Here is a 25,750-nt window from a genome sequence, read left to right as displayed (position 1 = left end):
TTCTCTCATTCAAACCAAGGAGCCTGTAGGAGGTTTTAGGGTGTTGTCCCTCAACCATTATCAGCAGGAGACTAAGGGAGAGAAGGGTTTATCTCATAAAGATCTGTGGGTGTAGCTTTTTTCTAAAAGAGTGAACCCCATTAAAATCCACAGGAGACCTACAAAGTTCTTGAGAAAATTATTGCAACAGAACACTGCCAACTTGGATTACACTGGACCCAGAGAATGCAAAATGAAAACAGACTGTCAGATCCTCAAAATGCCACAGCAGGAGGCAGGCTGATAGATGATTACTCAGATGTAGATACATGTTACTTTTCTTAAAAAGGAAGAGGAACCAAAAGCGAGAGGGTGGAGTCATATTATACTATACACTAAATAGTAACCATGGGAAAGAGAGAGAGAGAGAGAGAGAGAGGTACTGCATACTGAAGTTATGTCTAGGCTTTGAAACATAATAAATGAACTGCCAACATTTGCCCAGGTGGATTTCAGAACTGCTATGGATCAGTGACCCCTTTTTTCTTCCATTTTCCCCCTTTTGAATATGAATATCTAGCTGTTACCTATGTATATCACACCATTGCATTTTGGGTATGTTGGGGGCAGTTGACTTGCCTCTTGAGTTTCACAGGTTCAAAAATGGAAAGAAATTTTGCTCCAAAAGGATTATACTTGTACCCAAAGGATTATACCCAGGAGCCTTACCTGTACCTTGATCTAATTTAAATGATAAGATTTTGGACACATAACTGAGTTTATAATGTGATGAGATTCCTATAAACCCTGGAAGGGAGTGGATATGTTTTTTTATATGGGACAGATTTGAAACATTAGGGGTCACAGGGCAGACTGTGGTGACAGGATTTAAGGTACCCCTCCCCCCCCACACAAACGCGCACACACACACACACACACACACACACACACACACACACACAATTTCCACCACCTGGTATTTATATTTTTGACTAAGCCCCCCTCTGCTTGAGTGTGGACAAGACTTGAGATTTGCTTCTAACCAGGGGAAAGCAGCAAAAGTGATGGGGTGGACAGGGTTATTTGAACATAATGACATAGAGTGTATCACCTGTTTTACTGGAGTTTCTCTCTCTCCCTTTATTGGCTCTGAGGAAGAAAGCTTCCATGAGTCTTATAGCCACAACCTGCCAACAACCTGAGGGAGATTGGAAGTAAATCCTTTCTCAGTTGAGCCTTTATTGGAACTTAGCCTTGGCCACGAAAATTTCAAGGTCATTAGTTTGCTACAGTTGAAATAGTTTATGTATGTATGTATGTATGAATGAATGAATTGGTCTGCTTGTCTATCCATCCAACCAACCGTCCATCCATCCATCCATCTATCCATCCACCCATCTATCTTTCTAGCTATTTCCAGAGCTGAAAAGAAAGCGATTTGTTTGTTCTTGCTGAATTTTTGTGACAGTCAATTTATAATTGGGCATCATTCAATCTTCATAGGAGTTACTGACATTTTGGCTATGCTGATGGCTAGGAAAAGAATATGTGTGTGTGTTTGTGTGAGTGTGTGTGACTTTCAGCTGTTTGAGTTAATTCACTGTGTACAAAGAAGGAAGCACTTCTCTACAGGGACCTATGAAGACATTGCTTCCTGGGTTTGTGGAAGTTTACTCATTACCTTGCAAGTGGATGGTTAGGCTTACTGATAGTATGTTAGGAACCCATTTATTTTCTTCAGTCCTATAAGTGAGCACTAGTATTGTCTATTTCAGAAGAGGTATGCCCTCTGTCTGCTTGGATTCTTCATGTCCTGGGATTCTGTATATACTATAGCTCTGAATGTTTAGCTACCAGGAAAATGGAAGGAGATCAACACACTTTAAAGTTACATCAATTTATACAGAGGAAACAGATAATTGAGTTTATTATAGATTTTTTGTGTGGATGTTCCCCTGGAAAGACACTAAGAATTGGGGAACTGTCATCATGTTTTGTCCCTGGCCTGTTTCTGCTCTTCCCTAGTCCAAGTCCTCCTGGGATCACCCATGTCCAACCTAATGTACATGTTGCTGACATGGTCTCATTTAAACCTGCATCTCCACAGACTAGACTTATGATTTTTTCCCCTCATTAGCCTTCAACAAGCTTTTTTTTTTTTTTTTTTTGAAAAGGTGCTTACACTTTTCTTTAATTTCACTCCTTCTTACCCTCTGAGAAGGTTTGCTGACAAGATCTATTACCAAACAGAACCTGAGGTGATATGAACACAGCCTGGATTTGAGCAATGTCTGCATGTGGATTGCTTAATGCTTTCCCTTCTACTGTCCCTTTCTTCACCCATCTCATTTCAGAGTTCAAGAAGCCCTCAAGCAGAAAGAGGTCAGATATATTGCACAAGTCCATCTAATAAATCAGTAGGTAAAGATGTCATTTGAAGCCTCCTCCTTGGGTCTCCGACAAATTCTTTACTGTCTCTCATAGCAAATCTATTAGATTAAGAAAAATAAGCAGCTCTATGCCAGAAATCTTGCATTCTCCAAAAGTGTGAGGAAAGTTACCTCAGATCAAGCGTCAGAATTGAGCCTGTGCTTGCCTCCAGCACTAAGTAGCTAGTCTCTGCCAAGGACCTGATTCCAAAATTTTCTCAGCTATTTCTCTACATACTCAAAACAGTAGCACAGTCACTAGGAATAGTGTGACAACTCCTATGATACAAGAGGAATGAAGCCAGAGCTGCTAAAACCAGGGACACACAGTCACAGCTCTCCTTGAGACATGGCTGTGTAGAGCTGGTTACCTCGGGTCTCACCCTTTTTAAAATATTCATTTAATTAAAAGAAGTTAGCCAGCTGTAATTATTCTCTGGTTATGAAAGTTCTATGTGCCTGTTGAAAGAAGGTTGGGGGAAAAGTAATGAAAACAAAACATCCATAGTTTTACTACTTGCTATTTCACATGTAATACATTTCTTTCCGTGATTTTCTCTAGCCTTTTTAAAGATACTTGAAACCAGAGTACTTTTACAATGTTACATGAAGCTCTGTTCACCTTAACATCCTATCACAAGGTTTTCCAATGTCCTTAAGAAATATTTATACACATATTTTTAATATCTATATTATAGCCCAGCATCCAGAAGGAATATTAACTCTTCCTTAATATACTGTTCAATTCACTTGAAGAGTTTCTTATAACCAAATTTGTAATTATGATTCCAAGTCCTAATGATGGCTCACGAGGCGAGCTAGAGGCAGATGCTTAACCGACTGGGGCACCCAGGCACCCCCTTACTTCTTTTTTCAATTAACACTGAAACTTCAGTCAACTCAGAGAATCTCCCTACACCCTTCCAGCTTTATTTATTTATTTCCTTCTATTCTTCTCCATAGTATTTGTCACCATCTAACACACTTTTAAATTTTTTTTGTTTCTTTATATCTATGTCTCCCACTCTCAACTAGAATGGAATTCCACGAGGAGAAAGTTTTTGTTTACTGCTATATCCCTGATGGGTAGAACAACAGTCCCAGGTGTTTAGTCTTTGGTTAATATGTGTTTAAATGAATAAATGAAAAAAATAAACACTGTTGTAAATGTGTTTATAAATTGATCTACCAGCATTATAGGATACTTCCTTAAGATAGACTCTTAGGAGTGGAAGTATTAGATTTATGAATTATTGTTCATGATTATTAAACTATTGAGGGTATTTTTGAAAAATACTCAAAATTGAGATATTCCCATTTAATGATTTTCTTTTTCTTCCTTTTTAAAAATATTTTAATATTATATATATATAATATACAATAATAATACTTTTATTTAAGTAATCTCTACACTCAGCATGGGGCCTTAACCCACAACCCCGAGATCAAGAGTTGCATGTTCCACTGACTGAGCCAGCCAGGTGCCCCAATGCTTTTATTTTTCAACTGGCTCAAGGAAAATTAATTGAGCCTTTATGTATTTATTTATTTTGCTTTTGAAGGACCTAGATAATTCAGGTAACAAAATCAATCCCTCCCTTTACCTGATAGAGCAGGTTTACAAAACCATCTATATATTTTCTTCTCCAATTCTCTTACTATGAGTAATAATTCTCTAGAATATTCATGTGAAACTTTATTGTTAGCATGTCCTGATTCACTATTATATACATGTTTTTATTAAAAAGCGTGGGGGCACCTGGGTGCCTCAGTCAGTTAAGCATCTGCCTTTGGCTCCGGTCATGACCCTGGAGTCCTGGGATCGAGCCCCATGTCGGGCTCCCTGCAGTGGGGAACCTGCTTCTCCCTCTTCATCTGCCTCTCCCCCAGCTCCCTTTCTCTCTCTCTCTCACTCACTCTCTCTCTCAAATAAATAAATAAAATATTTTTTAAAAAGGGTGTTAGCATTATGGCGGTACCAGTATTTAAGATCAAATTTAGAGCTTTTGAAATACTGGAACCTAAGAGAAACTGGAACAACTTCTCCTGTAAAAATATATTTTTAGAGTGATGAGAACATTATTAGTGTTCTTTCAAAAGTGGAAGGTAATATCAGAAATCATATATTTTAATACAACACAATTTATTCCTACTTGGGTTAATTTTGTCTTGGTGCTTTGATTCATATAATCTAAATAAAAAATAAATATTTGAAACAAGGACAAGTTTCAAACTATTTGGTAGTATATTATTGGAATGCATGCTAACACATATCTAGCAACTCATACCCATCAGTGTTCTTTTGCATCTATCTGAACATTTCTGGAAAATTTCTTAGAGCCTGACCTTTTTAAAAAACATTTTTTTAAAGGAATTTACTTAATCAGCAAATATGTGACCAACCCTGCTGTAGGTTGGAGGTAATGTGGTTATTTATGTGAAACCATAATCCATTAATTCTTTTATGTTCTCAGATTAACTTGTATGGACTATCACCCAGTTTCATATTCTTATTTCCTAATACTTCTGGAAGTATTCGACATACAGTTCCAGGTTTTCTTGTCACTGAGCAAGTTAAAAGAGTTGACTCCGTCTTTCTTTCTCCTCCTTCTCCTCTTCCCCCTTTTTCCTCTCTACACACATACACATGCACACACACGCTTGATATATAATAAATATATATTTGTGTATATAATACATTGGATGTACATTTGGGTATATAATAAATATATTATATTTGGGTAGATACCATATCAACACTGGAAACTTCTCAAGTAACTTTGATAGTAAAAACTTTTCATCTTATTTGATATCACTGATACGTTAAAATTATTGTTCCTAAGTAAGCATGTGAATCCTTGAGGTGAATTTTCCTTTCTGACGAGCATATTACACTGTGCTCTTCTTTCCTTGGATCTTCAATATGGTGAAGAGTTCTTATTCACCTCTACTGTAGTTGTGCATATAAGTTGACCCTCTCAAAATCCATTCCAAACTCCTTTTCTACTGACTCCTTCTCCTATAAAATCTAAGGAAAAAAACAAGGCTCACAATCCCACCTCCTATAAGCCAGAGTGATGATGTAATGTGATTGTGGGCAAGGAGATGGTGAGGGAAACTCTGAGGGAGGCCTTCCCTCCTTTTCTTGTCAGAGAAAAAGGCAAAGCCATGTGAGGAAGGAGACTTTACCCTTCTTCTTGCACCCTTCTTTTTCTTTGTCTGCAATGCTGAGAGACTTAGCAGCTGTCTTGTGACCATGAGGATGAAAGTTGTATGCTAAAAAATGACAGAAGACAACAAGAGCGACATCCTGATTCCAAGGGCAGCGGGATTCTTATTATCTGAGAGACACTCACCCCTCCCTTTAGGCATTGTTTGTTGGGTTGTCCGTTATTTGTAGCCAAGCCCAGCGCTAACTTAGCCACGAGCCTTGCTAGCACCCCTCCTCTGTACTGCATTCATTCTCTTCTGCCACGGCAGCGTGTGGCTGTGATCTCCTCACCTCCCACACTGGGAGGGGCTGCCAGCCAGAATGACTGATGCTTTTCTAGTCCTACTTCCCACTTGAGGCACACAGTGTCCAAAAAACAGTGGAGTGGCAGGGATCATGGTGAAGGGAAATTTCAACTTATTTTACTGTCCCCTGATGTCTTTCGTTTGTTTCTTTTGAAGTCTCTTCACCGGAGAGAAATGTCCACTCTCCACTGCCTCTGCCTCAGTTAGCCGATGGGCATATTTTCACCTGTTTCACCTAGAAGTATAATCAAGCAAGTGGTTCATGTTAACTACAGATCTCTCTCTCTCTCTCTCTCTCTAAAAATACCCATGATGTAATAGTGGAGGGGCAAATTTGCTGTTTAGGGCCATGATCATATTTTAGAGGAGCAGGATTATGTAGGATTTGATAAATTTGCATGATGCAAAGGTAGGCCTATAACTGAGTTTGGACAGGAGGCTAAAGAGAGTGAGAAACATCGGGGGTTACACAGAGGGATGGATAAAGAAAAGAAAAGGCCAGCTTAGGAAGGGAAGACCAGAGAGATGGTTTAGGTTGGAGTCCTACATTGAATAAAATGGTCTGTGAGGAAAAAAAAAAAAATCACAGCCATTAGGTTAGCTAAAGGGCTTTAAAATGTGAATGCAGTATTTAGTTTGAATGGATGCTTTGCTTGAATGTAAAACTTTTTATAGGTCTTCCTCTTTTTGTATGTCAGTTAAATCTGTTATTTTCCTAAATGATTTTGGGAGAGAAATTACAGGAAAAGCCTGACTGTCAACTTTGGTTCAACAACATGCCAAATAGATGTTGGAAAAGCAGAGGGACTCCAGGATTCAACTGAAACTGCTTCTTAGAAAGGTTGCTGTTCTATGGCTTCCTGAAAAATCACCAGAATCTCATGGAGTGGGCTTCGAGGCAATGATATATGCTTTATTTTTAAAAATTTGTTTAAGGATTTTATTTATTTAGTTGTCAGAGAGAGTGCGCAAGCAGGCGTAGCGGCAGGCAGAGGGAGAAGCAGGCTCCCAACTGAGCAAGGAGCCCGATGCGGGACTTGATCCCAGGACCCTGAGATCATGACCTGAGCTGAAGGCAGAGATTTAACTGACTGAGCCACCCAGGCATCCCTATATGTGCTTTAAAGAGCCTTGTGAATTCTGTTGGCAGGGAGTTAACCATTCAGAAGAACGGTTAAATAATAGTAACAGAAGGGTCTCTCCTAATAGGTATAAAATTTTGCTCAGATATTCTTTCATACTTGAGAAATTTTGGAGAGAAAATTTTTATTTTTCCCTAAAACTTTTTGCTTTTTTTCCTACATGTAAGCCAATTATCAGAAGAACTATATTGGTTTTGTTTTCCAGTAGATTCCCAGAATCCAGGCAGAGCTATAGAACAGGTCTTAATAGGTCATATCTAGTCATATAATAGGTCTGGATAAATACTTTTGATTGAATAGAATTAATTTAGAAATAGATTTAAAAGATACAAAATTGGGAGAGTATAAAATTAATAAGAAGCTAGGACTTCTTTTGTTTCAAGTACTGTTAAATGATAATATTTTATTTAAAAATTCTACTGAAGCCCTAGACTGTCCATTTCTATAGATGCATTCACATCCTTTGATGAAGCAACATAAAACTTTCTGCAGAATCCTATTGCTACATTGGATGAAAAATGTCATTTGTCATTTGTCACATTTTTTTTTAAAAGATTGTTTTGCCAAACCTCATTCGTGGTAGAGTTTTTGTTTCACTCTTTGCATTTATTTTGGCGCTAAAATACAATGGTATTTTTAATGAATTTGGACTACATGAATAAAGAAATTTTAAGCAAGGCAAAGTAATTATAAGTAATTTAATGAAAACTTGGAAATAATCTGTTTTAATCACCTTGATTTAGAGCCAGCCCATTCTGAAATGCTATTATAATTGCTTTTATCACATTTTCTCAGGCTTATTACTAGAAAAGCTATGTGTATATATATATATATATATATATATATATAATATATTACTAGAAAGGCTTTATATATATATATATAATATATTACTAGAAAGGCTTTATATATATATATATATATATACTATACACACACTCTCTTTATATATATAAATCTTTAGTGTCTTAATATGGACTACTATGTATGCAAATATTTTCTTGAAAAATACTAATTTTTTTCAGTATGACTCACCACAATCTCCTTCTTCCCCGTTTTTCCCAATATACTTATTATCTAAAGACCATCTTTCCTCAAAAGCAATAAAGGCTGTCAGACAAAAACTTCCTCAAGTGAACTATATGCTCTCCACTTCTGAAGTAGGAATCAGTTACAGTGTCAAATTGGTTTCAAAATCCAAGAGAGGTGGCGGGTTATATCAATGTGAATATCTTGTCTACTATACTCTACTATAGTTTTTATAAAAATGTCACTGTTGGGGAAACAGGGTAAAGTATACACCACATCTCTTTGCGATTTATTTATTTATTTATATTTTATTTATTTATCTTACAACTGCATGTGCATCTACAAGTATCTTGAAAATTTCAGTTGAACTAAAATCCAAGCTAAGTGTGTTTCCAGGCAAGACAGGTTGGCTTTGGAAATGCAGGCAGTAGGGATGCTTCATGTAAAATACAATCAAGATTATTAATTAACTAACATGTTGCAGTATGAGGTGCCTTTCTCCTACCTAAAGATAATCCTTCCCACTTAACTTTTGATTTATGTCTTCTTTCAATGACAGGATCTTCCTCCTTTGAGTAAATCCTATTTTACTATGTGTTCAGTTTTTCCTTTTTGAAAAAAAGGCATTACTTAATTGTTCCCCAAATTTGTAGTTTTATTACATCTTCCAGCTTCTAATTTCTGATTTTGAGGGTCTATGCAACTTTGAGTGGAAGAACTCAGTTCTGGAGAATGTTGTCAAGGTTTGATTATTCAGCTCATGTTGTCCTCCTGGGCCTAGAGATTAGTTCAGTGGCAGATTCATGACAATCACAGATCTAACTGAATTCCAGAGAATGTTGTGGGAATTCAAGGTCTCTGTGATATGCAGATGTGAAGCCTACATATCTTTCATTTCTATAACCAGCCAGCCAGGGATGGACTTCCTGCACAGAGATGAGCAGACTCAAGAGAGAGGCAGAAGAATGGAGACCTGATCAAAAATTACCTGAAGACCCTATTGTCTCTGGGCTTTTTCAAATGCATGAGATAACCATACAAAAACCAACCAACCAACAAGACAAGAAAAAACCCAAACCCTTTATTGTTGCAACATAATGAATCTTACTGAACTTGACTAATCTTGACCTCTGCAATAGAAAATTGGGTGTTGTGAGTAAAAATGTGGAACTGGCTGAACCAAGGAAGGACTAAAGAGAGAACGGCTCTGTCTTGTGCTGGACAGTTGGCTTTCTATCTGTAGTTACAAAGGAGTTTTCCAAATCATGACCTTCTGGGCTTTGGGATGAAGATCTGTAAGAAAGGTCAGAATGCTGAAGTGTGTTGAAGTCTTTTAATGTTCAGTAATGTCCTATGACAACGAGATCTGCTTCTGAAATTAGGCTGCTGAAGGTTGAGAGGAGAGAAAATAGGTTTTGTTAAGGAGGGTCTTCTGCCTGTAGACTGTTATCAACAATGACTTCGAATCTGGTTATCTGGTTTCTCATAGGGTTGGAATGCCTAATTTCTGGCCCCAAGCTGAGGTTAATATAAACAAAAAGAGGGAGAGGACTTAGCAAGAGATAAATTTAAGGTACAGAAGGGGACTGATTTTCCAATCTTCTTCCTAGTTCCTCTGTTGAGGCTTCACTGTCTGTCAAAAGGTAAAAGTCACTCCTGTTTTGGTGAAATACCTGGGATGCAGCCATGGGAGGCAAGGAACACATTATATTTGCCTTGTCAGTCATATGATTTGGGGTGGAAACTATTATACTGAGGACTAGTAGTATGGTAGAAACCAATGCTGGCATAGTAGGAAACAGAAATTTCTAGGCCCAGGTCTGGGTTTAGCAGTTCTTCCTAGAAAACATCTATGGCTTTAACTAGTAGTCCCTGGTATGTGCTAGAAACAAACAGATAAGAATATTTCTTAATTTCCTGTGACAGCCATATTTCCCCATAAAACCTAACCAAACCTGGCTAAAAATAGCCCATTATTTTCTCAACTCTAGACTCCAAATTCACACTATCAGAAAATAGGTCAGACACAGCAACCATACCATTGTCTGTCTGATGTTGCAGTGGGATGGGGAATGGACAAGGAAATTCCCCCAGAAAGTTGTCCTAGTAACTGTTCCATTTAGGAATGGCTAGAGAGCACTGTTGATTTCAATTCTTCTTTTTCTCAAGTGGGAGGTTTTATTGTATTTATCATGTTTTCCCTTCACTAATAAATGCTAGATATTGTGTGGTGGATAACTTCTCAATTTTAGCCACTAGTGGTGTTCTTGGAGAAGACTATCTGGGCTTGTCCTAGATGCAGTATCTGGAAAGGATTTTGAGTTCACTCCATTTGGGGAGGGAGGGAGTATATTTCACATAGGCACACGCAGTTTTGGAAGTGTGTATCTGGGATGAAAGGTATGTCTGGATGTTGGATATTGTAAGCAAAGGTGTACACTAGAGTGGAATCACCTTTTGGTTTTCTCCCTGCGTCTAATGCCGGCTTCCTCCTCGTCTCACTAACAATCTCTAATTGGGCAAATCATGAGGCTCCAGGGAAGTTCACCCTACTACTGACTCCAGTAACTTGTTCTTACCAGAGAAGCAGAAACTTTTATCAAACCATTTCTGAAGCTAACTCTACTTCTGGATCATTTTGCTTAAAGGGACAGTGAATTCCCTTTGTTGTTTAAGCAATTCAAGATGGATATCATATTTGTCATGTAACAGAAAACATATTCAAAGTTCAAATCCCTTTCTGGAAAGAAAAGAAAAGAATCAAACCTCCCTTCATGTCTGTCTTTTTCTAGCTATCATTTCATTATTTTTCTTTTTATCACTACAGTAGTTGAAAATGTAGTGTTTGCTTGGTCTCTGCAATTCCTCTTCTCTCTTTTACTTGACAACCGATTTCTGCTTTCCATCCTCATCATTGTACAGAAACAGCTATTCACAAGGACATACGTGGTTTGCAATAGTCAAATCAGTGGTCCTACTTCAGTTCTTAACTTATTTGGTCTCTCTCCATTGGTGTCAGTTGATACAAACTTCCTTTCTTCTCTTTCTTTTCTTTATTGGCCTTCTTAAAGTCCCTCTCTCATTACTTAAGTTTTTTATGTAACTTTCAAAGACCTTCTGCTCAATCCTTTTGCTTCCTCTTCTTCTGCCTATATTTTCCAGAGTTTCATTGATGCTATTTCCCATTCTCTTGACTTTTAAGCAAGTCAAATTTTACTGTATATCCTTATATAAATTATAAACATTTTCCTAGGTTTGTGACAATCCCCAGGATTGTCTTCTCTCCTCCAATCTTCTTGTTTCTAACCTAAACTCTTGCCTCTGTGACTTGAAATTTGATATTAATCTCTGAGTACTCTGAACTCAATATTCTTGCATGTGTATGCTTTATCTGAATCTCAGCACAGTCATATGAATTTCTGCTTGGGTTGTTACATGTTAGGAATTCTCTGTCCTATCTGGGACGTTGTATTGGTCAAGGTTCTCTAGAGAAACAGAACCAAGAGGATATATACAGATATGTAGAAAGAGATTTGTTATGAAGGATTGGCTCGGATGAGCCAGTGAGCCAATTATGGAGGCTAAGAAGTCCTACAATCTGCCATCTGCAAACTGGAGACCCTGGAAAGCCAGTGGTATGGTCCCAGCCCAAACCTAAAGGCTTGAGAACCATGGGGGGCAATGGTGAGAGTCACAGCCTGAGTCCAAAGGCCTGACAACCAGGAGTGAAAATATATATCCCAGATCAAGCAGAAAGCAAATTTGTCCTACCTCTGCTTTTTTGTTCTATTCAGGCCCTTAACAGATTGGATGATGTCCATCTGCACTGGAGAGGGTGATCTTTACTCAGTCCACTGATTCAATTGCTAATCTCTTCTGGAAACACCCTGATAGATACACCCAGAAATAATGTTTTATTTCCTATCTGAGTATCTCTTAGTCCAGTCAATTGGACACATAAAACTAATCATCACAGGTCTGTAGAACACAACCCCTACTTCATCCTCCCTCCACACCAAGACAAGGGAAAGAGGGAGGAACTGAACATAGATTAATATTCTTTCTTACCACCTCCTGTACATCAGTGAAAGCTGGTTGTGTTGCAGCAGCAGTTAAATACTAGAAGGCTATTGGAAACCAAAGGAAAGACAGAAAGGAGGCTACATAACTGTAGGTAATTTTTTATGTCATCATTGTCTGCATCTTTAACCAATGATATTGGTTTGATATGAGGTAACAAAGATAAAAAATAAAGTTAAAAACTGAGGGAGGAGGTGGTAGAATCCCTTGTTGGTCAAGAAGAACCTAATTAGATGGATGGAATAGGGCTCTGCTTCTTTAGAACGGGTATTACTTTGGGTGGGCCTGGGGGAAAATGGAGAACCCCTGTATCTATAAGAGATCTATGTGGGAGTGTTAGTGACAGATAGCTGGTCCCTTCATTGTGTTTCTTTTCGAGATTTGCCCTCTGAAAGTATTGTCTAAAATGTAGAGGGTTTTGTTACTCTTCAGACTTTGCAGGTAGAGGTTGCCAGCCAAGAATGTAGGGCTTGGATCTTAGGGTAGAAACTTGAAGCAGGTAATAATTATTTGAAATCATTGCTCATTGAGAAGGAGCTGCCAAAGACAAGAAAATTGTTTTCAAGGGGCTCTATGTGTCCAAGGAAACTAGAAAGAGTAACTTAAGTCATACCATCTCATCAGGAAAGGAACTGTGGTCCAGAATGATGTGATTTATTTTCTAGTCTTTTCTTCCTAAGCTCATCTCTTAAATTATGGCATTCTCCAGATGTCCATCCTCGACCCACTGTTCTTCTGCTGTGAACTCTTCCAGAGTGATCTCATTTCCTCTCATGATTTCAGTTCCTGGTGACTTCAGTCCTCTATCTTTATCCTTGACATTTTCCCACAGATTCATACTTCTAGCCATCTGTCTACTCTATGTCTCCCATAATGTCATCTTAAAGTCTCAAACTCAACTTTTATGAAACGATAATTACTCCCACCACCACAAATCTGCTCTTCTCCCATCTGCCTAACTCCTTTATTATTATTATTTCTCCATTCTTTGTTGTGTTTGGAAGTACTGACAACACCTCTTTACCCAGACTAAAAACCATCCTCGGTGACACTTTCTTGTCCTTATCCCAATATCCAATAAATTCCTATGAATTTTAACTCCCATTTGTCTACCCTCCCCCCTATTTCCATCATCCTTTACCCTTGCTTTAATTCAGGCCACTATCCTCTTTTATCCTAAATTATCACAGTAACTTCTTAACTGGCCTGTGATGGTCAGAATTTTCATTGTAAGCAGTAGAAAATGATGGTGGCTAGTCAAGCAGAGGAGAATATTTCATATAGGTTTGGGAATATTTATAAAATCAACAGAATAGTTGGAGAACCAGATTCAGAAAATGTGTGGCAACCAATGGAGTCTAGTCAGTTGGGGCCACAGCCAATGTGATGTGTTATAACAATCTACTTAGGATGTTACTGCTAGCACTGGCCTTGCTGAAAAAACTACCATTCTCACCTCCAGCCCCTGAACAGTGCTATTTTTGAATGCCATAGCTAACTGTCCCTTCACATTATTCACTCCATATTCAAAGTCCCGAGTGCAAGTGTCAAATTGGCCAACCATAAACATGCCAATGCTTTAGGTACTGGAAGATGGGGAGAGAAAAAAATCTGTCCTCATTCAGTTGCTATGACAGGAAGTGAGTCCTGCTGTCCTCAAGCTTCACACAATAGGGCAATTCTTTTAAACTGGAAATACTGAAAAATTGGGTGGCGAGAATAATAACAACAAAAAGAAACATCCAATAAGTGGACCTCTCTAATCAATCTTCCTCATGGAAACCAGGGGAAGAGAGGAGACAGGTACTCATAAGAAAGTTGCTGCAGAGACCCAGGCAAGAAATGATGGGCTCCTGAAGTAAAGTTGTGACAAAAAAGTGTGGAGAAATGGACAGATCCGAGGGATATATAGGATTTGTGATTTACGGACATGTGGGATGAGAGAGATAGAGAAATTAAGGTTGGCATTGAGATTTCTTTCTCAAGCAATTAGGAAGAAAGAAGTGATTCCTTTAATTTTGGGTGTATTTAATTTCAGAGCTTGTGGGAGAATCAGTGAAGATGTCATTTAAGCAGATGGTTCTGTGAGTCTGGGGTTTAGAGGACAGAGCCACCTTGGAGATATGTTTTTTGAGGCATTTGTGAGTCTGGGGTTTAGAGGGCAGAGCCACATTGGAGATATGTTTTTTGAGCCATTTGTGAGTCTGGGGTTTAGAGGACAGAGCCACATTAGGGATATGTTTTTTGAGCCATTTACATAAAATTGATAATTAAGGGGATGGGAGCTATGTGATCGCCCATGTGTGGTATACAGAATAAGAATGCCCAACTTCATGGAAGCTGACACAAATAGGTTCTCCCGCCCAGCATGCCTCTTTGTGGCAGCCATCCAGAGACATTTGGGCCACATCACCTTAATTCTTCCAGATTTAGCACTTGGCTCATTGCTTCTCTTTTGTTAACATTAATCCTGCCAAACTCTTGGTGATTTCAATATGCCTCTACTGAGTGTATTTCCATCACTCTGGTCTCTCAAATCCTTGACCTCATTTTCAAAGATTTTTGTCTTTCATCCTGCATCAGCTACTCACTTTTTATTGTCAGACCCTGGGTTGGTGTTTTTCAATCATGACCTTTTAGCAGATTATGAAATCAATGAAATTGTCCTAGGGAGCATTTTATTTTTAAGATTTTATTTATTTATTTGAGAGAGAGAGGGAACACAAGCAGTTAGAGGGGCAGAGAGAGAGGGAGAAGCCGACTCCCCACTGAGCAGGGAGCCCAATGCGGGGCTTGATCCCAGGACTCCAGGATCATGACCTGAGCCGAGGCAGATGCTTAACGCACTGAGCCACCCAGGCACCCATAGGGAGTATTCTTTTAAATTAAAGTTTCTTTTAAAATTTCTTCTAAATTGAAAATATCAGCACACTTAGTATATGCTTAGTGTCTGAACCTGGTTATACATTGATCTAATCTAATTGTATACAAGATTTACAATTGTTTACATACTGTAAAAAGAGAAAAGGCAGACAAAAGCAAGATGGTAAGTTTGGGTGGGGTTATTTTGAATTATTTAGTGAATTAAAAATTATGTGTTTAGACAAGGACAAGGGTAAGAATGATGTCTTTGAGTAGGCAAGGGAAAATGGAATCCAATACTCAAAATACTATTTTTACTATTCCCTCTTTTTTATTGCATAATTAATTTTCTTTGTTTACAAGATTATTCTGACCTGCAGACAAAGATGCAATAAAATTTGCATAAAAAAAGAAAAATGCCCCCACTTGACCATATATCCTACTCCAACTCCTTCGATTGTTTCGTTTTACAGAAAATTTTCTGTACTCATTATTTCCTTTCTCTCTTTCCTTGAAGCTTATTATGACGACTGCAGTCAGATTCTTATTCTTACTGCTTCACCAAAACTGCTCTTTTAAAGTTACAAAAATCTCTGTTTTCTAAACCCAATGAACATTTGATGTAACTTAATTCATAAACAAAGTTTGACAGGGTTGATCACTGTCTCCTTTTTGAAACCCTTATTTTGCTTCTCCCTGATTCTTTAATAGTCTCTCTCCAGTCTTCTCACACTGCACTAGTATCTCACCTGTAGCATTTTCAAGTGTTCACCACTTCCTCCAGCTGGGCACAGTCGCTTCCTGTGGCTTCAGCGAGGCCACTGAACTCTTCCGGCTTATTTTTCCCCTCTTTGGAGACTACTCAGTTTTCTTTACAAGCTTCTCTTATTATTATTCCCCAAATCCTCAAGTATGAATATTCCTTCAGGGATCCATTCTTTATTTATTCAATAAATAAATAGATAGATGAAATAGAGTAGGGGCTTATAATGGATAGACGTTCTCATAGGTGTTAGGATGTAGCAGTGAACCAAATAAGCAGAATTTGTTTACATGAAGTAAGACCTGGTGGGAGACAGCAGAAAATAAACACATAAGCAGAAACATGGAGATAAGTGGGATGAAAGAAAATAGAGCATGATGAGGCTTACAAAGTTACTCAAAGGAGAGGCAATTTTATGTACAGGCCAGGAGTGCTGGCTTTGGCAGCACATATACTAAAAATGTAGGGGTCAGGAAAGGTCCTGGAAGAAGTAAGGGTCATACAGGTACAGGTTGTAATTTAGAGACGGACACTTCAGGAAGATGAAGCAGCAATACACAAAGAATGTCAAGTAGGAGGATGCCCGGTATGTACAAGAAAAAGCAAGAAGGCCAGTGTGTCTGGAGTGGGAAGAAGGAGAGCGGGGAATGGGAGGGTATGGGGTGAGTGAGGAAAGTAAAGACCATAACAAGGAAAGCTTTGCCAACCATGAGAAAAACTTCAGCTTTTATTCTGAGTGAGATGAAAAACCACAAGAGAGTTTTGATTAGCAAGAACCTACATCTTGAGGTTTAACTTTGCTCAGGGAAGACTGAATGATTTTAGTGAAGGTTGGTGGGGGTGCAAATTGAATCATAAAGACCAATTAAGAAGTTATTTAAATGAGTCCTCTGAGAAGTGATGACAGTTTGCACTAGGGTGGTGGTGGGAGAGATGATGAGCACTGGTAAAATTTTGGATCTAGTTCAATGACAGAATTGACAGTATTTCTTTTTTTTTTTTTTTTAAAGATTTTATTTATTTATTTGAGAGAGAGAAAGAGAGAGAGAGCACATGAGAGGGGGGAGGGTCAGAGGGAGAAGCGGACTCCTCGCGAGCAGGGAGCCCGATGCGGGACTCGATCCAGGGACTCCAGGATCATGACCTGAGCCGAAGGCAGTTGCTTAACCAACTGAGCCACCCAGGCGCCCAGAATTGACAGTATTTCTTGAAGGTTTGGATGTGAAGCTTGAGAATAAGAAAGAAGTCAAGGATAACTAAATTTTTGGTCTGAGCAACCGGCAGAGTGGAGCTGCCATTAAAATGAGGTGGAGAAACAGATTGGGGGAAGGTGTTGGGGTAATCAAGCTTTGGTTTTGTTCACTTTAAGCTTGTCCGACCTGTTAGAATTGAAGTGTATATGTCAAATAAGCAGGTGGGCATAAGATTCTAGAATGGAAGGGTGAAATCCATGCTTGAAATATGTATTTGGTGTTGTCAGATCATAATTGAAGTCATGGAACTAGAGAATCAGAAATCACCTATAATGAGAGGGTTAGATATAGAATTAAAAAGTCAGAGCCCCTATTCTTGTAAACATTTCTTCCAGCAGGGTGGCCCCACTTAGCCAAGAGTCTTTGCTGTCAATTCATTCCTGTAGCTGTCTTGAGCCCCAGCAATGCCAAGGCCATTAACCGTGACATCAGAGTGGAGTCTTCAAATGGCTCTGACACTGAGTAGACATTGGAGCTAAAAACTAATGGAATATCAGGAGCTTTTTGTAGTTCAGAAGAAAATGAAATAAATTTGGCTGCAAAGAATAAGAGGTTGCCTTTTAAAATAGAGAGCTGAACTTTGTCATGGATCTTTGCCAAATCCATTCAGAGGTTGCTCTGCTAAGAAGGGAGAGGAGGATGGGTATTATCAACAACGCAAGGTCATGTTGGAGGAGTCACTGGGACATCGACCCCTTTTGTGGTGATGCTTGCAGGATTATCAGTCTCGGCTAGACTCCTGGTGGAGGAGCATGTCCAGTTGCCTGGTGGATTTTTCATTATACCAAAAGAGAATCACTTGAGGAATGTGTGGGAATTGGAGCCTGGAATTATGTACTTTTGGTCATCTCCGTTTTGGCTTGTGGTAACCAATCTTTTCCCCTCATTGCGCTCCTGTGTTGCCTTTGGCTACCACCCCTTCTGAAGTCACGTGCCTTCGGGGTTCTGGCAGGTGGTGCGAGGGGCCAGTTTCTATGTCAGCAGTGTGAGTGCAAGCATGTCTGTTGGCATGAGTGTCAAGGGGATGCCAGCTGAAAGAGTCACATTTATTGCCTTGGAGTTTGAAGTCAAGTCTCTACCCATCATCTTCTGAAATGTCGGTGATGGCACATGTGTATTTGGGGGAAAGGATCTGTTTTTATAAATTTAAAGAAGTGACAAAACACAGCAGACAATAAAAACTGAGACTCTTGAATGAAGACATAGATCACATAAAGAAACGGATCATCTGAAATATATAATGGGCCACTAAATCAACCATCCACATTTGGAGAATGTTCTTCAGGTTGTTAAACAGTCCAGTGAGTGTGTTGTGAAGTATTATTGTATTCCCTAAGGGTTTTAGTTTGAAGGCCAGATACAAATGGAGCAAAGGAATTAATTGAAAGGATATTAAGAGTCTCGGAATCACTGGGAAGGCAGAACAAAGAGGTTTGAGTTCAATGCAGCAAGAGCCACAGCCTAAGACACATTAGGAGAAAACACAATTGTATCTACTGCTAAGAACTCTAACTCGATGTGCACCCCACCTACGTTGCTCCTGGGGATCCCCTGTTTCTGCCATCCCCGAGAAGCAGATACGGATGCTGCCACTGCTACCAGCATCAGGGCATACTTTCAGCTGTTCCTTCTTTTCATTGTTCATTCCTGATTTATAACACATGGTGGGCACATCTGATTGGCTCAGCATAGGAAATGTGCCCATCACTAGCTGCAAAAACATCTGGGTTGGTTGTGTATCTGGCATCATCTGCTTCTACGGTAGGATATGCTTCCAATCAAGATTCATAAGATACAAAATGTCCTAAATGTACAGAAGAAGGTCAGATGCTGGGCAGCCAAAAAAGTGACATATGTCTATATTAGTATATACCCTTTGGCTGCTTAAAATCAACACGTACTTCCTTCTAAACTTACACTTCTAAAAGAGAAAATTGCTTGCATGTAACATAATAAATTATTCCATATATAACCGAGGATGTACCTACTGCCTTCCAAAATGGAAACAACCCAAATCTTATCTGTTACTACATCCAGCTCAGGCCACACTCCCTGGGCAGTATTCATTCCTCCCTTTGCTTTTCCATGACCCCAACCAGAGATTGTACCACTTCACATAAAATAGTGGGGGAAAGGGAACAAAAAAGGGTGGGAAACCTAGTAGAAGTATATAAGTATATACGTGATACAGAGAGGAAGTCTTTTTTTAATGTTTTTTTTTTTTTTTTAAAGTTTATTTATTCATTTAATTTTAAGTAATTTCTACACGGGGCTTGAACTCATGACCCTGAGATCAAGAGTCATGTGCTCTTCTGACTGAACCAGCCAGGTGCCCCGGAAGTCTCCTTTATAATTCACAGAGGAGGGTTCCCAGACCCCAACTCTCCTCTCTTTTTTCTCTCTCATCCAGCTCTGTATGGCATGAAGACAGTCACTATCTCATTGATAAAAGCTTCACAATTTATCGCAACGCTTTCTCCATTTCCTATCTCCACAACCATCATCTCGGATCAAGAAGTTGGCATACAATAGCTTCTAAACATTTTTCTCTTTTCCCTCCTTATCTCCCTACCACATTGTTTCCATGAAAGCTAGTTATCTTCAAAACTGCACATCTGATTGTGTCACTCCCCTGCTTCCAGTAACTTGTCATTATTCTTTGGAAAGAGTCCACAGCCCCTCAGCATGGCCTGGCAGGTTTTCTGCATGCGACCTCTGTTCTCCAGCCTCATGCTGTGTGTCTCTATTTCTCCCTTTTCATGTTCTCGTTAACACTCCTCTCTCAGTTTCTCAGAAACCCCATTCCTTCCAGCCACAGGGACTGACAATGATATTCTCTCTGTTCTTGCCAACACCTTCTCATCCTTCAGCTCCTGGGATTTCAGCTCGATCTCAAATCTTCATGTCTCTATCACATATTCCACCCCGCCCAAGCCCAGACAGTCATACCACTGACTGTCACAAATATTATTCCTATTATGATCTGCTAAATACCTTGACCTGGGAAACCTAAGGTCCATGAGGAAATGGGCAGCATCAGCCTGTGCATTGCTATGTCCTCAGTGCCCGGGATACTTACAACCTGGCACGTAGCAGGTGCCCAACAGGTAACTGCTGACCAAGTGGGTAGGTGAAAAGGTCCTGCGCTGGTAATTACTAGGCGAAGTATTATATACGGCTGCTTCCCGGTTTCTATTTTCTCATGATAAAACTCAAGTATTTAATCCTCTGATTTCCCAGGTACTTAGATTTGGCTGGGAAGGCATCAAAAGAAGAATTCTGTTCGCATATCAAGCTCATTTTTTGCCATGGAGAGGTGCGACAACTTTATAACAGACCACGTCTCATTTGTTTCCCACCCTCAACTTTGGCAAGAATATTTCTCTGCTAGTTCAAGTGACCAAGAATTTATGCAATTTCCCCCGAAAAAAATTATCCTTTTAAGAACATGAAGCACTATTTTGATTCTCTTCACCTAAACTTAATCGTTTTACCAGGCTCCATTTCTTCTTGCACCTAACTTTCTTTTTTCTTACAGAACCAATTCTGTTTCCTTTGTACCTCTCATATTAGAAAATTTGCCTTTCAAATGCACGATGTCCTAGGATGTGTATATTGAACGACCAGAAATAACTCAGTGACATATTCTTCTTGCTTCTTTCATACATATTTTCAACTTATGACTCATTGGTTTAAAGAGGACAAATGTGAGCTCAGAGCAAAACAGAGGCCTTGATGTACTTGTGCCTGAGAGGAAGATGAGTCACTGCGAGGCTACCGAGTGTCCCGGTCAGGGCTGCCTGTCTCGTGGGCTTGAATGACCCCCACTGTTCCCTGTCCTGGCCCCACTCACAAACTCACATGCAACCTCACACAAACACACATCCCCAACACCACACACGTCTTACTTTAGAAGCCCCGTGGGACTATTTTGGGCTGGAAGGCATGCATATGATGAAGAAAGTGACTGTCTTGGAGGCTATAACTTGATATATGAACACGTCAGAGGGACCCAAAGTGTTAGCAGTGGCATTTTCATTCTCGGTTTTCAAAGAATTTTATTTTCCTCTCTCCTTCCACCATCTGTTTTTCTTACTGCAGCAGATGTCATTTCCTATGGAGTTTAATAGGATTTGAAATGGGATTGTTTTACAGTGAATTTTTATGTAGTTTCATGATTTTCCTGAGAGTGGTTTTACTACCTCCCTTCCTCCCCTCCCCTCCCCCTCCCTCTCCTCACCCTCCCTCTTCCTTTCTTCTTACTTTCCCCCTCTTTAACCCTCCCTCCCTCCTTCTTTATTTCTCTTTCCTTCATTTTACTCAGAAAAATTAAGCTAGTTTTGACATTATATCAATCATATCAACTTGAAAATAACTGCTCTAAGTTTGCTTCTAAGTTCTGGACTGAACTCTGTGATAAAGATGACGTTCTTAACTATGTCAATTTTTATTTTATTTTGTTTCTGTGACAAACACAAATTCTCAAAATGGCATTAAACCGTTAAGTAGTAAATTTCCATTGAAGTGATGAGCTAGGGATTTTAACTTCGGTTGGTGTGTGTAGAAGGCGTCAGTGCTGAGTGCAGAGTAGAGAGAGCAGTGACCAGGAGATTGAGGGAGGCCATGGAGAGAGGCTGCCCTGAGAGACCACTTCTATGTGACAAGCAGTGTTGAAACTTGACATAAATGGATTCATTTAATTGTCAGCATAACTACATGCTGGAGGTATTTCTGCTTTCTCCAATTTACATATGAGAAAAACAGAGGCATGGGGATATTAAGGACACACAGCTATTAATGTGCAGAGGGAAAGGGTCCACACACAAAAGGATCCCACTATATGCTGTTTTCTCTCAATGGAGGCCAAAGTATAAATTTGCAGCAGAACGCAGGAGAGAGTCTTTTGTGAAACATTAGGGCAGTCGTTTGCTGCTTTCCTTTAGGGGAAAAAAGCCCCAAAGCGTTTTAGAAAGCTCCTCTTACCGTAGCAAGGGAGATTATCCTGAAGGCAGGACTGTGGCCAACCTGAAAAGGTGGTTGTGTGGCACAGGGGAGGGTGGAGGAGAGAGGCAAGGAGAGAAGCGGCTTGTTGGGCAAGCGAGATGCAGGCATGGGGCTGTACTGACCAGGGACACTGCTGTTGAGGAGAAACACCATGAAGTCTGTGCCGGAAAAATTCCACTGCCTCAACTCTTTGCTTTCCTTGACTGATTCAATGAGGAGCCTCTCTCTCTCAGGGAGAGTGAAGATTAAGAAGTGCAGACATGACTCCATCTATTGAGACTGGCTCAGGTTTGTGGAGTTGCTAGGAAGAGACGTGCCACAGGAAAGAACTTTCAACTCATGAACCTGTGCTTCTCAGGGAAAGCTGAGATAGAGATAAACTGATTCGTATTTTGGAGACATGTGTTCGGGTCAACTGCTACGCTTTAAAAAAAAACCCAACAAACTTTTCTCCTTAGAGTAGGCTTTCTTCTCCAACAAGGGCTTCCATACTTAGATGTAGCTGAATGGTGGAGTCAATTTCTTGGGCTTAGGACCCCATTGCTCTCCACTGCTTCTCTTGTATTTATTCAGGGAGTCTGATTTTGCTCCCAGACTCTGTTAGACCACCTTGTTTAAAAAGGAAATAGTCTTAAATTTTGCAGCCACTTCAAGCATAGCAATTTGGGGAATCCTTGTTTACTCTGAGTTTATGGCTTCCATCAGGAAGACTCAGAAAAATGGACAAGTATATTTTCTAGATTGTCTTAAAGGGTAAATTTGTTGGGTTCTATGCAACTTTGGGTAGGACTCTACCCTTGCACGTTTTTTTGGCAGACAAGTATATTGACATGTCAACTGCTATGGGTCCCATACAGGCAAAACCGTGCACCTAGAGTACCTGGAAGAGGAAAAGGACGATAACTTTTCTTCTCTTGGCTTTGAGATCCAAAACGAAAGAAAGAATCAGAAAAAATATTATTTCTTTGTTATGTATTTTAAAGATATTCTAGTTTTATTTGTCTCAACTAGAAGATAATATACGCATAAAACTGGGTACTTACTACCCTATAGAAAATAACTAGAGAGGATGGCCATATAAACACACAGTGCTGTGCTTCCGAATGGAATGCAGCAGGTGAAAAAATAGCAGTTTAATAAACAAACAGCCCCCACCCAAAATAATGAACTGAACGTGTCCTATGTGGATGTGATATATTAATAATATCTCTTTGATTTAAACTAGATTAACCAAAATAAGGGAGTTCATTGTATTTTAAGTTTGGAAAGGATGCTGGGGGTAGTTCACATGTGATCAAAAGATGAGTTTCAGGGATTAGGACCTTACTGGTTGGGACTAAAGCTCAGGGCTGGCAAATCTCTCTTCTCTCTGCTCACCTCCCAACCTATACTGTTATTCTCCTTCCCGTTCTTTCTTCCTCTTCTCTGCCTCATGTGAGCACACACATTTGTGTTCAGACACTCTTTCTAAGTGGCAGGAACTACTGGGCTACTGTAAAGCCCAGATTCACATTCTCTCAGATTAGCAAACCTGGTAAAAATAGAACTTCTCAAGTTCATATGTCAATTCCAGGTAAGGTCTTTGATTAGCTTGCTTGAATGACATGTCCACTCATGGATTAAGTAACATGGAATTCAAGTTAGCTGGGGGTTGAAGAAGGTCTGTTACAAAACTAACAGATGGTGCTTACAACTTTATGGTCTATTAAAAGATGCAATAGTACACATGGAAAAAATTAGTTCCCATTACTTGAAAATGCTTACTCTATCAAATTTATATAATTTTCTACTGTATAAAAACTGAGCTATAGTTACAGAAGACCTACTGAAATGCCAAATTCATCTTCCATAAGATAAAAGCTTTCTTTGGTGCCCCAGAGTTCAGATGATTCTATTATTATTATTATTATTATTATTATTTTGAAAAGCACTTGTTAGCATTTAATGAACCTCTCTCCACGTGGCTTCAAGCTACTAGGATGCAGGCCTCCCCCCGCCCATACCCTTAATCTTCTCAGCTCTTCTACTGAAGAATTTGGCCTTCATGATGACAGGCTGTTTTGGGAGCTTTCCCTTTCCCAAAACTGTGTAGTAGCCTGATTGCACCACGTCAATGATAGGAACAGCTTCAGTCTTGTTTTTGGCAGCATTTCCCCATGTCTGCTCACTGACTAAGGTCCACAGTTTATCAAGGTTGACAGTTGGGTGGAAGCTCTGGGTCCTATTCAAGTGGTAATGTCTCATATCAGCTTTTCCAAAGTAAGCTGGGTGATATCTGTCCAGGTTGATCCTGTGGTGATGCATGCCACCAGCATCACCCAGGCCTCCTGGGAGCTTCCGGTGCTTGTCATGGGGCTGTGGCCATGGCTCCCGTAGCCCACAAATTTCCGGGTCTTCCTCAGTCTGGACGGCATGTTGGCAGCCCAGGTGAAAGAGCAGAGGATTCAAACTTTTTTTTTTTTTTTTTTTTTTAAGATTTTATTTATTTATTTGAGAGAGAGAGAGAGCACAAGAGGGGGGAGTGGGAGAGGGAGAAGCAGACTCCCTGCTGAGCAGGTAGCCCGATGCAGGACTCGATCCCGGGACTCCAGGATCATGACCTGAGCCGAAGGCAGTCGCTTAACCAACTGAGCCACCCAGGCGCCCTGAGGATTCAAACTTTTATCATGAATATGAACTCAATAAAAACACTGAAACTATATATTTAATAATTTTGTATTTGAAACCACATGCAGATTTGATGAGTTTTACTTTCCACCACTTTTGTAGCCAGTGTAATTGAGAGCTGTTCCTGTGCTATGTCAAAGATTGTTCTATTGGATGATTGATCTCTGTCAATACTCCATTTAGGAAACAAAGTAGAAATCATGGACCTCTTAAAACAAAAGAGTGCTTTAAATAAAAGTATATAACTCTATAACATTGGCCCTATAGGAGTTTTTGAAGAGCATAATTTTAGTTTTCCCAGTGATGCAGGGATTTAAAGAGGCAAGAGGTGCCATTTGCTAAAGGGTGTTGGACTCCGGGTAGTGGAACAAATGGAGAGAATCCAGCTCATGGATCATTACAGGTGGGAGGGCAGTGACTGAGCAAAAGCAAATAAATGCTTGATGCCCAGGACAGAGGGACAGTATTCAGACAAAGTTTGGTCATGTTATTTGTCGTAGTATTTGGGTTTTATGTAGCTTATAAATATGTTGGACAATTGTTTCAGAAGTTTCAATTGTTAATATTGGGCTTTCTTTCTTTCCTTCTTTCCTTCCTTACTTCCATAGGATAAGGATAATTTTATGGCTTATATGTACACAGTTATCAATCAATCATGCACTACTATGTAACGTTTGAAGAGAACTTAAAAGTTTGCCCTGTCCTTAACTTGATTCATTCGGATATGAGATATTTTACTGTATGTATTTCTCTTTTCTGATCCTTCAAATAAGCCCTTGCCAGAGCCAGTGTTTCCATGACCAAAGAGGACAGTTGTCTAAATGTTTGTTTTTCAAAATGTAGTCTGTACCACTAGCAACAATGTCGCTGCCGTATCCCAGGCTCCGCTTCAGACCTACTGTATTGGAACTGATAAGAGCCACCAGTGATTCAAAATGTTTCTAGGATTTGGATAAGCAAGTATTAATGGTAAAGGGTGTTTTGGAAGGGAGGCTCAGAGGCAGTCAGGTGTGTAGGATTTAAAGA

General features: G+C 39.6%; 1 long non-coding RNA gene and 1 pseudogene across 1 annotated transcript in view; one reads left to right on the top strand and one right to left on the bottom strand.

Moving 5' to 3' along the window:
• LOC118522978 (uncharacterized) overlaps positions 1 to 25,750 on the top strand; it is a 176,408-nt gene that overhangs the window by 51,114 nt on the left and 99,544 nt on the right. The gene's annotated exons all lie outside the window — the stretch shown is intronic.
• On the bottom strand, positions 24,024 to 24,471 carry LOC118522975 (large ribosomal subunit protein uL15 pseudogene; annotated as a pseudogene).

Source organism: Halichoerus grypus, chromosome 4 (genome assembly GCF_964656455.1).
Source record: "Halichoerus grypus chromosome 4, mHalGry1.hap1.1, whole genome shotgun sequence".
Lineage (NCBI taxonomy): Eukaryota > Metazoa > Chordata > Mammalia > Carnivora > Phocidae > Halichoerus > Halichoerus grypus.
The sequence above is the reverse complement of the archived record's forward strand: the minus strand, read 5'-3'. Positions and strand labels throughout refer to the sequence as shown.